Source organism: Mauremys reevesii, linkage group 14 (assembly GCF_016161935.1).
Source record: "Mauremys reevesii isolate NIE-2019 linkage group 14, ASM1616193v1, whole genome shotgun sequence".
Classification (NCBI taxonomy): domain Eukaryota; kingdom Metazoa; phylum Chordata; order Testudines; family Geoemydidae; genus Mauremys; species Mauremys reevesii.
The window spans coordinates 37,622,739-37,636,998 of NC_052636.1; the positions used below are offsets into that span (position 1 = coordinate 37,622,739).

Consider the following 14,260-nt stretch of genomic DNA (forward strand, 5'->3'; position numbering starts at 1 on the left):
GGGTGAGGCAACAAAGAAGCCACCAACCCCCCGGCATTGCTGCTTTAGTTAAAGTGTTTAGTTAAAACAGCTATTGAATGTCCTCCCTATGCCCCTTGTGTCACCAGAGCACATCCATGCTAGCAGTTCGTGGATGGCAACAGAGAGCAGTGCACTGTGGGCAACTATCCCACTGTGCAACTGGCTGCAGGGTGTTTTGGGAAGGGTTTGCAATGCCTCATGGACTGGTACAGCATCACATGATGCAGGTTTCTCTATCCCACCGTTCCACGGGCATCTTACTAGATTGCCAGCTGCTTTTCAACTGCGGTGTGCGTGGCAGGGTAGAGACTGTTTGTGTTCCGGGGAGAGACAGTGTGTGTGTTGGGGAAGAGTGAGTGTGTTGAGCTAGGTAGGAGCAGATCATTATTATCCCTACTTGAAAGAGGGAGAAGCTACATCTGAGAAAGAAGAATTGACTTGTCTTAGGTCACACGGCCAGTCAGTGGCAGAGTTGGGAATAGGACCCAAGAGCCCTGATTTTCAAACTAACCATCGGATCTTGAATTTCAGACATTGAATGACCTGAATAAAATGCTCTCAGATGAGCTCCAGACCAACAACAATGCACAGGAATTATAATGCAAGTATTTGAGGAGAACTGCAATGTTAGAGAGAATCATGAACTGCTCAGAGACCATTAATGCAGAGAAGCAGCAAAAACCATCAAACACAGAACTGGTTCTGACTTATTTCCTTGGTCTTAAAAGAGACCAACAAGGACCTGAGTCTCCTCCTTGTCAATAACCCCCTGCTCAGCCAATCAGGGTAGAGACTGAGGCTGAAGGTTCTCACCAGAGAGCCCAAAGGATGGCCCAGGTCACTTGTGGGGAATCACTGCCCGAGCACTATTTCAGCCCCCCAGTTTTGGGTGGACCTCCCACAGTGGGAGCTGCAGAGCACTCCCCCGCCACACACACACACACACACGCACACACCCCTTCTGGTGTTGGGAGGAGAACAGGAGAAAGGACAAAAGAAGCAAGAGACGGAGAGAAAGGGAGGGAGGGAGGAGAAGGTGAAACAAAAAGGACAAACCCTAATGTCCCCAGTGATTCTAAGGGACAAAAACCCAGGTGTGCAATAAAATTCTGCCTCCTTAAGCTGGTGTTTTCCATGCCTAGAATTCAACTCTCACCAGATGGATCAGACTGAACAGGTTTCAAACCTCCAGGAGGCTCTTACCTTCTAAACAGGGACGGCTGTTTTCTAGTAAAATCACTAAAAGGGAAGGAGAAAACTTGAAAGAGGTTCCTCCTGGCACTCACGTCCGTGAACCCGAATACTCTCTCAGTCCTCAAAGAGAGACCTGGAGAAGGAGACTTGCTGGAGCAAAGCCACAGGGGTCTCTGAGGTTCCCCTGGCCCCTCGCCCCTGTCCTGCCTGGCTGATGTCAGCATCTCTCTGTGAGGTCACCACCTCCCCACCACCTTGGACCAATAGGCTGAGGTCCTGCAAAAGGCCTTTGTGATGTCACTGCCGCACCCCTACCTTGCTGTGCTAATGTCCTGCCCCTGGCCAGGCACTTTGGAGGTTTGAGCTATTCCCTGTGGATCACCCCACTCAAGGAGCGTTCGTTCTAGGCAGCAAGCCGGCTAGACAGGAAAACATCAGATGCTGCTCCCAATGCTACACTCAGTTTTTCAGAAATTAGTCGACTTTATGGCCAGAAGAGACCATTAGAGCATCTAATCTGACCACCTGCATATCACAGGCCTCCTGTATGACACAAGAGCTACTTTGGGGCAAACACATTCCAGAAAGGCATCTAGTCTTCATTAAATGACATCAGGAGATGGCGAATCCACCACTTTCCTTGGTAGCTTGTTCCTGTGGTCAATCATCCTCGCTGTTGAATATTTGTGCCTTTGTTGTAATATGAATTTGTCTCTTTTCACCTTCCAGCCATTGGGTCTTGTTAGGCCTTTCTCTGCTAGATTCAAGAGCCCTTTAATACCCAGTCTTTTCTCTCCATTAATGCACTTCAACACTTCAGTGAAGTCACCTTTCAATCTTCTTTTGATAAGCTGGACAGGTTGAGCTCTTTCAATAGCTCACTAGATGGTATTTTTCTCCAGCCCTCAGGACATTTGGTAGCTCTTTGCTGCCCCAGCTCCAGTTTCACAACATCTTTTTCAAATGAGGACACCAAAACTGGAGGCAGTATTCCAGTCTCAGTCTCACTGATGCCATTTCACCTCCTGTGATGTTATTGACATAATCTGTAACTGTATAGATCACCATTGCGACCGCTGTTCTATATTTGCAGACAATATTGTAGAAAGGTTGTCGTGTAAGGGGTCTATGGAGAGGTTCTGATTGGCTGATTATAATGATGCCATCTCTAGATGTGTATCATTTTTGCAGTTGATGTTATAAGTATTGGCTCTGTTCTGTCCATATTTCAAACTTGTGCTCTGCTTCCGGGGAACACCGCAGATAAGTTGGTGTCAGTTCTGCCTAGCCTGCTTGATGGCCCATTAAGAACCATCAGCTACACAATCGACCCACTGAGAGAAGGCAGATACGCCTTGTGACTCAGCAAGGTCTGCAGGGACCTGCCTATGGACAAACTCTAAGGTTTTTCTACGCCACGTGCTGGATAGAGTGTCCTTGGGACAAAGAAAGCAAAGACCACATGGCAAGAGACTAGAAAAGGCTGATGCCTCATCTCCATCTTGTCTTCAGTCCTGCTTCATATCTCTGGAGGGACTTTGCTACAAACTGAAGCTCTAGACAAAGGACTGAATTACCCATCCCAGTGGGGGATGTACTCCAGAGACTTGATTTGAACCTGCAGTTTATTCCATCACTGCTACAAGCCTGCACCAAGAACTTTCCCATTACTGTATGTGAAGGGTTAAAATCCATGTGCAACCTGGTCTATGGATTGTGCCAGCTCTTTTCCAGACCCGAAGTCCAGACTATGGTCTAGCCCACTATGACTCTTTTGATGGTTTAAATTACACTCACAGGCACTGAGGATAGAGTTACTGAAAGTTTGGGAGTTAGGAGCTGATAGGTCAGTGGTCCAGTCCCCTCACAGATGACCCCATCCCTCTGGGACAGGGTCAGGTCTGAGCTCTCACACCAAATGCTCATTGTGGCTGCCAGAATCTGTGGGCAGCTCGTTTAGTTTACACCTGAGGGTTGAGTCCTGCTTCGTGCACCATGTGTGAGAATGAAAATCCTAAACCGCCCTTTGAAATAACAAAAGCAGCAGGACGTGTTATTGTCCCTGCCCCAAAGCAGACAGACCGATGGAGAAATGCCATTGAGACCAGGGTAATACTCCACTGCCGTTCTACCTTTTTTTTTAACTCCTCCCAGCCTTATGGGGTCTCAGAGCCCGGTATTGAGCCTGAGCCGAGATATCTACACTGCAAATTTACCACCCACAGCCCAAGCCCCGGGAGCCTGAGCTGGTATGGGGCAGCCCTGGGTGTTTCATTGCAGTGTGGACATAAGCCTATTGTGTTTCATTTCTTAGATTCTGCTGCCATCGTGTGGCCATTTCCTTCCCCTCCTTTCTGTCAAAAGCGCAGAGCCCGGTTCCTCCAGGGAGAGGACATCTTTCTTCTTTCCTTCCTCAACAGCCCCCTTCCCTGGAGAGCCCTTTGCTGGGGAACAGCCATTTCTGAGGATTAATTTCATATTAATGGTGTTGAGCTATAGATTTTACATCCAGACTAGATCACTAGGTACCTCTGCTCTGACCTGATTCAGAACAGAGACCAGAGAATTTTACCCAGTGACTCCTACATCCACCCCAAGATCTTCTGGCTGAACGAGGAGGGTTCATTCAGAAAGTCATCGTGTTTGGGTGTAAAGGTGTGAAATGATGGGGAAATTGGCCCCTCTTTCAAGTTTAAATGTTGTGACTTCTACACCTAGACCGGGGTGGCCAACCTGAGCCTGAATTTCCCAGTGTAACTGCCAAACCTGCACCTTTGTATGAGTCAATTGTGAACCTTCCCATCATTGTCCTTTGCTCTTAACCCTGAGGCTATTGCCCCATCATGGGGCCATTTCCCGCCTCTCTTTCATACAGAAGCACAATTTTCTTTGCACAGACACAGGAACAGCAAGATCTTTCTCTGTCCCTTGTGCAAAGCAGGGGGCCAAATTCCATGGAAACAGTGGACAAGCAGGGGGCTCTGGGCACATCCAGCCCTGGCCGTGAGATGTTCCCTCCCCTCTTTCTTTATGCTGCTGCTATTTCATGGATTGTCTGGGATGGGGAAAAAGCTGAGTTCACTCCAGGTGGAGGGGAAAAGAACCCTGAAAATCTCAGGACCCAACCCCTGCTACCAGGATCACTGAGGTGCTGGGAATGGGACTGTGTGAATTGTCAAGGTGGGGAATGAATAACAATCTACAACTAGATCCACCTCATTAACCACCGACACAGGCTAATCCTGCTGCCGATAGAAGGGAAACTGGGAGCCATTCTTTGCTGTTCAGCCATGGAAACAGTGACCCAATTGCACCGCAGTGAATGTGCTGGGGAAAGCTGGAGTTTACAGGCAGGTGGAAATGCCTAGCAGATCCTAGAAACACCTGGAGCTCCCCACACCACTTCTGCCACTAGGGTGAGGTGTTGAGCTGCTCACAGCATCCCCCACCATGACCTTGCAGCAGGGGATTGCCGCACCCTCAACCCAATGCAGGGGAGAGGGCTGAGTGTATCTCTGCACCCTGAGACCAGGGCAGCCACACTCTGTGCCCCACACATAGAATCTGGCCCTGCTGAAAAGTGACCCCTATGAACAAGTCACCTCCAGGAAAGCAGGATTGGTCCTCAGAGAGGGGAATGGGCTTCTTGTGAAGCTTATAGGTCACTGGATGCTCTGGAAACAGGAGGGCTCTGAGTGTAACCAATAGCAATCACAACCTGCTAGGGGATGTAGCTCAGTGGTTGAGCACATGCTTTGCATGTATGAGGCCCTGGGTTCAATCCCCAGCATCTTCATGGTCATTTTTTCATCCTGCTGCTTTGCTCATGCCCAGAGGGGATGTGGCTCACCAGTCTCCCTGCACCAGTTTCAGTCCTGCTCAGTGAGGGGCAAGTGACAATTGCATGGAAGGTCTGGGGGGGTTCTGCTCCTAAGTCACCTCGGTACATTTAAGATTCCCACCCGCTGTGCTGCTTAGGACAATGGTAGATGAGAAGGGCGAATCCTCCAGCACTGGAGGAAAAGGTCCCATCTGCACAGACTGAGAGGCAAGGAAACAGAGGGGCAGTCAGTGCTCAGGGAGGAGAGGGGTCAATGATTTACTCCCAGCAGGGGACACTGTCTTTTTGAGTATCAGAGGGGTAGCCGTGTTAGTCTGGATCTGTAAAAGGCGACAGAGTCCTGTGGCACCTTCTAGACCAGGGGTCTCAAACTCAAATGACCCCGAGGGCCGCATGAGGACTACTGCATTGGCCCGAGGGCCGCATCACTGACACGCCCCCTTGCTGCCCCTGGCCCCACCCCCAATCCACCCCTTCCATGAGGCCCTGCCCCTGCCCTGTCTCTGTCTCAGGACTAGGGCAGAAGGGCAGGGGAAGGGCAGCCAGCCCAGGCCCAAGTGAAGGGGGCTCTAGACCTGCGGCAGCAGGTGATGCAGTGATGCAGAGCAGAGGAGTGGAGTCAGCGTGAGCTCCCGGGCAGGCTCCCGGGCGGGAGGGGGCAGCAAGTGGGGGGCCGGGAGACACTGGGGAGGTGCGTGGGGTGGCAGGTGGGGCCAGGGGAGAGACCCGGCCCAAACAAACATTGGGGAGCAGCGCGGGGAGCTTCGGCAAAGAAAATAACTCGGGGCGGGGGGCGGGGTGAGGAGTTTGGCGGTGACAGGAAGTAACTGGGAGCTCCAGGGCCGCCCAGAGGATTCCGGGGCCCGGGGTCTTCGGGCGGGGGCCTTCCGTTCGGGACCCGCTGCCAAAGTGCCCGAAGACCTGCGGCGGGGGTCCCCGCCGCGGTCTTTGGGGCAGTTAGCGTGGGTCCCGAACGGAAGGCCCCCGCCGCCAAGACCGGCTGCGCTCGGCGGCGGCGGGTCCTCTTTTCCCACCCCGGCCGTCCCGCTTCCCACCCTGCCCGGCGGGTCTCGCTTCCTTCCCACCCCCAGCCCGGCCCCGGCTCCCGCTTCCCCTTACCCGAGCACCTCCGGCGAGGCCTGAGCTGGTCCGCCAGAGCCGCGTGGTGAGGGGGCGGGCTGGGAGCTCCACGCCGAGCGCAGTGCTCAGCCCAGAGCTCCCAGCCCCGCCCTCCCACGCGGCTCGGATCGGGGGCTCAGGCGCCGGACGGAGACTGCGCTCTATGCGCCGAGGCTCCAGGAGAGGCGGAGGCGGGAGCCTCCGCTTTCTCTTGGGGCCTGCGAGCCCGGGGCCGGCAAATGCCCCTTTGCCCCCTCTGGGCGGCCCTGGGGAGCTCCGCGGGCCGCAGGGAAGAGCTCTGCGGGCCGCATGCGGCCCGCGGGCCACATGTTTGAGACCCCTGTTCTAGACTAACAGACGTATTGGCGCATGAGCTTTCGTGGGTGAATCCCCACTTCGTCAGATGAATGGAGTGGGAATTCTGTGCCTGGCTAGCCAACTACAAAAGCAGTTTCTCCTCCCTTGGTGATCACACCTCAACTGCTAGAAGAGGGTCTCATCCTCCCTGATTGAACTAACCTCCTTATCTCTAGACTGATTCTTGCCTGCATATTTATACCTGCCCCTGCAAATTTCCACTACATTCATCTGACAAAGTGGGATTCACCCATGGAAGCTTATGCTCCAATACATCTGTTAGTCTGTAAGGTGCCACTGGACTCTGTCTTTTTGAGGCGAGTGCTGCTGGCTTGGGATGGTGCTGACGATGGATAGAAAAAAGGCTGGAGTCAATGGCAGATGGGACCACAGAAGGTCCTGGGTGCTCAGATGCCCCCAGTTATTGCACCCAGGCCTGTCCTAGACAGAGAAAAGACACCGAGGGACCCAGCCCCCCTACAGTGATCCCATGGACAAGAACCTGGTTAGGAGTGGGGTGAAGGTTCCCTCTGGGCAAAGGGGAGCTGAAAACCCTCCGTGTCCTGGAATTTAAGCAATGAAAGCTTCAAACCCTGCACGGGTGTGGGCTGAGGTGCATCAGCAGAAGATTGGGCTGGACAGAGGTGGCAGGTTTGTATAATTTTTGGTGGTGCCCAGAATGGGACCAAGTCCTGCCCCACCTGCCACACACACCTGCCTAAGGCTCTGGGAAGGAGTTTGGTTGTGGGAGGGAGAGGGGTTGGGCTCTGGGAGAGTTTGGGTGCAGGGTCTGGGCTCAGTCAGGGGGTTGTGGTGAAGGAGGCAGTGTGGGGGGCAGGCTCTTGGAGGGAGGTTGGGTGCAGGTGTGGGGTGTGGGCTGGGGCAGGGGGTTGGGGTTGCAGGAGAGGGTGAGGGGTGCAGCATTTACCTCGGGCATCTCCCGAAAGCAACCCGCAGTCCCTAAGCTGGAGGGCCGGGGGCGTCTCTGCGCACTGCTACCCACAGACTCCACCCCCGCAGCTCCCATTGCCACAGTTGGCAGAGTTGGCAGTTGGGGCGGGGGCAGCATGTGGAGACCCTCCATGCCAACAGTTGTTCTTCTCACAGCTGGCTGATGGGGGGCAGCAGGGGATCTCCCAAATCTGGGGGAATCTCTCTGTGCCCCACTGTTAGCTCTCCATCCTATCTCCCCCTAACCACGCACACCACTCCCCTCCCCATTATCAGTGTTTTAGAGAGACCCCTCCCTCCCTTTATGGGATACAGACTCTCTGTGACAGAGACTGACTGGGGCTCCTCTCTGCATGGCCCCAGTGGGGAAGGAAAGAGACTGGAGGGGGGGGGGGGAGAAGATGGGCAGAAGGAGTCTAATGGGGCAAAGCCAGAATAGAGGAGATTTTCTTCCTGTTAAAATGTACTGGAGTCTCATCGCTGAAAAGCCACATCTTGAGTTAAGTTTGAACCAGCAGCCTTTCAATTACCAGGCAAAGGTGTGAACCACAGAGACTGATAACTGCCTGCTTCCCAAATGTGTTTAAAAAACATCTTCAGGGATGCAACTGGTTAGTGGAGAGGGGCCATCTGTTGGGGTTATGAGTTCAAGCTTTCTCTCAAGCCCTTGTTTCTCTTACCTGTGTAGTTTGTTTTGCCAGTTCATATAGAAAGTGCTATACTAGAAAAAGGAGAGTAAGTTCTAAAATGTAGAGGTGGGTGCATACTTTAGAAACATCCCCCCTGTGCTGCCATTAGTTCCAGCAGATTGTTCACTGGAAGGGCAAATTGATTTCTTTGCTGCTGAGAAAGATGCCAGGACAGGTCTGTGGGCACCAGAGCTCTCTGCTCCTTCCAGCTCCTTCCCTGCTCCAGTCACTGCTGTAGGAGGATCCTATATGCACTGAGCCTAAACATTTTCCTGGGCCTTCTTAGCATAGTTGCCAGCATGTCAGTCTCATACTCAGTAGGTCCTGAGCTCACACCTCAGAAAAGACAATGGTTTTCTGCTCCCTGCTTCAGATTTTCTAAAGGAAATCAGAGAAAAGAAGCTATAGGAGAGTGGTTCCTAGACACTAACACACACAGATTTTTCTAAGGCATTAACTTTTCCTTCTCTGTGGAGTTTGTATTCTCCATAGAGCAAAATAAAACAAAAACATGCAAGTCTAAGACTAATACAGTATGAAACTCAATACAGATAAAATCTCACCCTCAGAGATCTTCCAATAAGCTTCTTTTGCAGACTAGACTTATTTCTTGTCTGGGCCCAATCTTTTCACCTGGTATAGTCCTTGTTCCAGCTCAGGTGGTAGCTAGGGGATTTCTCATGACTGCAGCCACCTTTCTTCTGTTCCACCCCCTTATACAGCTTTGGTACAAGGCAGGAATCTTTTGTCTCTCTCCTGGGGAAAAGCCCCAGGTTTAAGATGGATTCCTGTACCAGGTGACATGGTCACACGTCCTGTGAGACCCCAAGCCTTCATTGTTCCTGGACTGACTCAGATGGTGCAGGACAGAGCCATCTCCAGTCAATTGTCCTGGTTAATGGGAGCCATCAAGAGTCCAAACCACTATTAATGGCCCACACTTTGCATCATTACAACAGGACCTCAGAGTTATAGTTCATATTTCTAGCTTCAGATACAGGAATGATCGGTTCATACAAATAGGCTGAACACACACAGTAGATAATAAGCTTTGTAATGATACTGCACAAGAGACCTTTTGCATGAAGCATGTTCCAGTTACATTATGTTCACACTCATTAGCATATTTTCATAAAATCATCAACATCACAGCAGGGAAAGGGTTTTACTGCGGCACCTGGGAGCAGTTGAGTTTCATGTTCAGGCTCTGCTATGAGTTCCTCCAGGTTTCCCATAAGCACACAGGGCCCTTAGCGGGTACTCTCAATACAGGAATGGCCCAGATACAATGAAGTGATGGGAATTGCATTTTCCTTTTTAATTTTTGAATTTCCAATGACATTTCTGTTTGTGATTTTGTTTTGCTTCGTATAACTGTGTTTTCTCAGGGACTTGATATTTACCAGGCTAACTAACAGCTAATAACGGGAGACTTCCAAGCAGGGCGTGGGTGAGCAGAAAAGAACTGTAAGAGATGCTGGTTTTCGACCTTGTGTTAGATAAGAATAGAATGCAGATTGTAGCAGAAATTGCTGAGAGAAGTAAGCTATCAGAAAGGAATATGTACAAACAAAATGCAGTTGTTGCTCCTCAGTGTATGTCGCAAAAGGTATAAATGCTTGCCTTAATTGTTTATCTAACCGAGACCTACCTCGGGAGGGGAAACTCTACCTGTCTGTACTCTCCCGAATAACTGCAGTTGCTCGAAATAAACAGCATAATATAATAACATTTAACATCCCTGTGGTGGGAAGAACATCTCAACAGCCCAACACTGTGGCATTTGATTTCAAAAAGGAGAACTAGGGTACGTCTACACTACGGGATTATTCCGATTTTACATAAACCGGTTTAGCAAAACAGATTGTATAAAATCGAGTGCGCGCGGCCACACTAAACACATTAATTCAGTGGTGTGCGTCCATGGTCCGAGGCTAGCATCGATTACTGGAGCATTGCACTGTGGGTAGCTATTCCGTAGCTATCCCATAGTTCCCGCAGCCTCCCCCGCCCCTTGGAATTTCCGGGTTGAGATCCCAGTGCCTGATGGGGCAAAAATCATTCTCGCGGGTGGTTCTGGGTACAGCCTCACCGCTCCCTCCCTGAAAGCAGCAGACAACCGTTTCGCGCCTTTTTTGCTTGGTGAACTGTGCAGACGCCATAGCACAGCAAGCATGGACCCTGCTCAGCTCAATACCGCAATCGTGGATGTTTTAAACACCTCGCGCACTCTCGTGCAGTATATGGTGAACCAGGACCTTCAAACCGAGGCAAGTAAGAGGCGGATACGGCAGCGCGGCGATGACAGTGATGAGGACGTGGACACAGAATTATCTCAAACCGCGGGCCCCTGCGCTTTGGAGATCCTGATGGTAATGGGGCAGATTCTATCCATTGAACGCTGATTTTGGGCCCGGGAAACAAGCACTGACTGGTGGGACCGCATTGTGTTGCAGGTGTGGGACGATTCCCAGTGGCTGCGAAACTTTCGCATGCGTAAGGGCACTTTCATGGAACTTTGTGACTTGCTTGCTCCTCCCCTGAAATGCCATAATACCAAGATGAGAGCAGCCCTCACAGTAGAGAAGCGAGTGGCGATAGCCCTGTGGAAGCTTGCAACGCCAGACAGCTACCGGTCAGTCGGGAATCAATTTGGAGTTGGAAAATCTACTGTGGGGGCTGCTGTGATGTAAGTAGCCAAAAGCAATCACTAAGCTGCTGCTACGAAAGGTTGTGACTCTGGGAAACGTGCAGGCCATAGTGGATGGCTTTGCTGCACTGGGATTCCCTAACGGTGGGGGGGCGATAGATGGAACCCATATCCCTATCTTGGCACCGGAGCGCCAGGGCACCCAGTACGTAAACCGGAAGGGGTACTTTTCAATGGTGCTGCAAGCACTGGTGGATCACAAGGGACGTTTCACAAACATCCACGTGGGATGGCCAGGGAGGGTTCATGACGCTCGCGTTTTCAGAAGCACTACTCTGTTTAAACGGCTGCAGCAAGGGAATTACTTCCCAGACCAGAAATTAACAGTTGGGGATGTTGAAATGCCTGTCGTTATCCTGGGGGACCCAGCCTACCCCTTGATGCCATGGCTCATGAAGCCATACACAGGCAGCCTGGACAGTGGTCAGGATCTGTTCAATTACAGGCTGAGCAAGTGCAGAATGGTGGTGGAATGTGCATTTGGCCGTTTAAAGGTGTGCTGGCGGACATTACTGACTCGCTCAGACCTCAGCCAAACCAATGTCCCCTATGTTATTGCTGCTTGCTGTATTCTCCACAATCTCTGTGAGAGTAACGGGGAGACCTTTATGGCGGGGTGGGAGGCTGAGGCAAATCATCTGGCCGCTGATTACGCGCAGCCAGACACCAGGGAGATTAGAAGAGCACACCAGGAAGCGGTGCGCATCAGAGAAGCTTTGAAAACGAGCTTCATCAATGGCCAGGGTACAGTGTAACTGCTGTGTTTGTTGATGAACACCCAACCCCCTTGATTGACTCATTCCCTGTAATCAACTCACCCTCCCCCTTCGAGTACAGCCTACTTATGCAAATAAAGTCACTCTCGTTTAAAAATCATGAATTCTTTATTAATTCATTATAAAAACAGGGAGAGAAGTAAGGTTGTGGTTTGGGAGGAGGATAGGAAGGATGGAGAAGGCCATTAAAAAAATTTCACAGTAACGACAGCCTTCTGGTTGGGCTGTCCACGGGGGTGGAGTTGGCGGGTGCACGGAGCCTCCCCCCACGCGTTCTTACACGTCTGGGTGAGGGGGATATGGAACATGGTGAGGGTAGAGGGTGGTTATACAGGGGCTGCAGCGGCACTCTGTGATCCTGCTGCCGTTCCTGAAGCTCCACCAGACATCGGAGCATGTCAGTTTGATCACGCAGCAGCCCCAGAGTTGCATCCCGCCACCGCTGATCTTCCTGCTGCCACCTCTGATTTTCCTGCCGGTCTTCCTGCCACCACCTCTCATCTCAGGTGTCTCTCCTGTCCTCACGTTCACTGGCATCTTTCCTGTAATTTGATACCACGTCCTTCCACTCATTCAGATGAGCTCTTTCATTGCGTGTAACTTCCATAATATCCGAGAACATTTCATCTCTCGTCTTCTTTTTCCTCCGCCTTATCTGTGCTAGCCTTTGGGATGGAGGAGGCACGCTTGAAAGATTTGCAGCTGCATGAGGGAGAGAAATATTTTAAAAGATACATTTTACAGAACAATGGTTATACTCTTTCACAGTGAACAGCACTATTCACCTTACATAGCACATGTGATTTCCCTACAAGGTCGCATTTTTCATCTTAATAGTGAGTGCCTGCAGCTCTGGAGTTACAGAACTCACAGACACAGGTCCGGGCATCAGAATTCAGCTTGCATGCGGCCATGGTAAGCCACTGTCTTTCGGCTTCTGCAGTGATTTACCCCTCCCCCCAATGCATGGCTAATACCACGCTAGCTCCCTGCTAATCAACACCCTTCCCACCCCCCCACCCACTGCGTGGCTGGTAGCTTGGGGAAGATCGCCGGTGACCAAACACAAAAAAGATCATCGGCATTTCACTCCCCCTCCCCCCGCTTGGCTACGTGCAGGAAAGGTTCTTTTTTTAAGCTGCTGCAGTCCACGAACCCAGTAGGAAAATGGCCATCCCCCTTACTTAAATTCCTGATTTTTAACCAGGTTATCCTGAACGATATCACTTTGCTGAGGATCACACAGCGAGATAAAGAACGGATGCTTCTTGAATGCCAGCAATCACCGGGACCATACGCTGCTATGCTTTGCCATGCAATGATACCTGATTACTTGCTACATGCATGGCGTGGTAAAGTGTCCTACCATGGTGGGCGGAACAAGGCTGCCTTGCCCAGAAACCTTCTGCAAAGGCTTCTGGAGTACCTACAGGAGCGCTTCATCGAGATGTCCCTGGAGGATTTCCTCTCAATCCCCGGACATGTTAACAAACTTTTCTAAGTAACTATACTGTCTGCGAATGCATCCCAAGTCCTCAAGGCAAATCAATCATTAAAAAACGCTTGCTTAAAAAACAATGTTTGCTATTTGCAAAGGTACACTCACCAGAGGTCCCTTCCATGGCGTCATTGTCTGGGATAGTTGCTTGGGAGGGCTGGGAGGAGGGTAATTCCGTCAGGGTGAGAAAAAGCTCCTAGCTGCTGGGGCTCACGGAGTGCTGTGTGCTCTCTGCTAGGTCTTCCTCCTCTTCTTCATCTTCATCTTCCCCGTCCGCATAATCCTCAGACATGGCAGAGATTACAACCCCCACCTCGGAATCCATGGTCAGGGGTGGGGTAGTTGTGCGCAGCCCCTAAAATTGCATGCAGCTCAGCATAGAAGCGGCATGTTTTTCGACCTGCCCCGGACCTTCCGTTTGCTTCTTTGGTATTCTGGTAGGCTTGTCTGAGCTCCTTAACTTTCACTCTGCACTGCACTGAGTCCCTGCTGTGGCCTTTATCCGTCATAGCCTTAGAAATTCTTTCAAATACTTTTTCATTTCGTCTTTTGGAACGCAGTTCTGTTAGCACTGAATCCTCTCCCCATATAGCGATCAGATCCAGTACCTCCCGTGCAGTCCATGCTGGGGCTCTTTTTCGATTCTCAGGAGACTGCATTGTTACCTGTGCAGATGAGCTGTGCATGGTCACCTGTGCTGATGAGCTCTCCACGCTGGGGAAGCAGGAAATGAATTTCAAAAGTTCGCGGGGCTTTTCCTGTCTACCTGGCCAGTGCATCTGAGTTCAGAATGCTGTCCAGAGCGGTCAGTGGTGCACTGTGGGATACCGCCCGGAGGCCAATACCGTCGATTTGCGGCCACACTAACCCTATTCCGATATGTTAATCCCGATATTAGCGCTACTCCTCTCGTTGGGGAAGAGTACAGAAACCAATTTAAAGAGCCATTAAAATCGATATAAGGTGCCTCCTAGTGTGGACGGGTGTGGCGTTAAATCGGTTTTACGCTCCTAAAACCGGTTTAAACGCCTAGTGTAGATCAGGCCCTATACAAAAATGAGGGGGTTAGTTAAACAGAAATTAAAAGGTACAGTGACTAAAGTG

At 51.1% G+C, this 14,260-nt stretch overlaps 1 protein-coding gene and 1 non-coding gene across 2 annotated transcripts in view; both read left to right on the forward strand.

Moving 5' to 3' along the window:
- Positions 1–14,260, forward strand: part of LOC120381700 (zinc finger protein 850-like) — a gene marked incomplete at both ends in the record, with an annotated part of 483,140 nt that overhangs the window by 252,930 nt on the left and 215,950 nt on the right. The window lies entirely within an intron of this gene.
- Positions 4,940–5,011, forward strand: TRNAA-UGC. Its single transcript has one exon. It is a non-coding gene; the product is annotated as a tRNA-Ala (tRNA).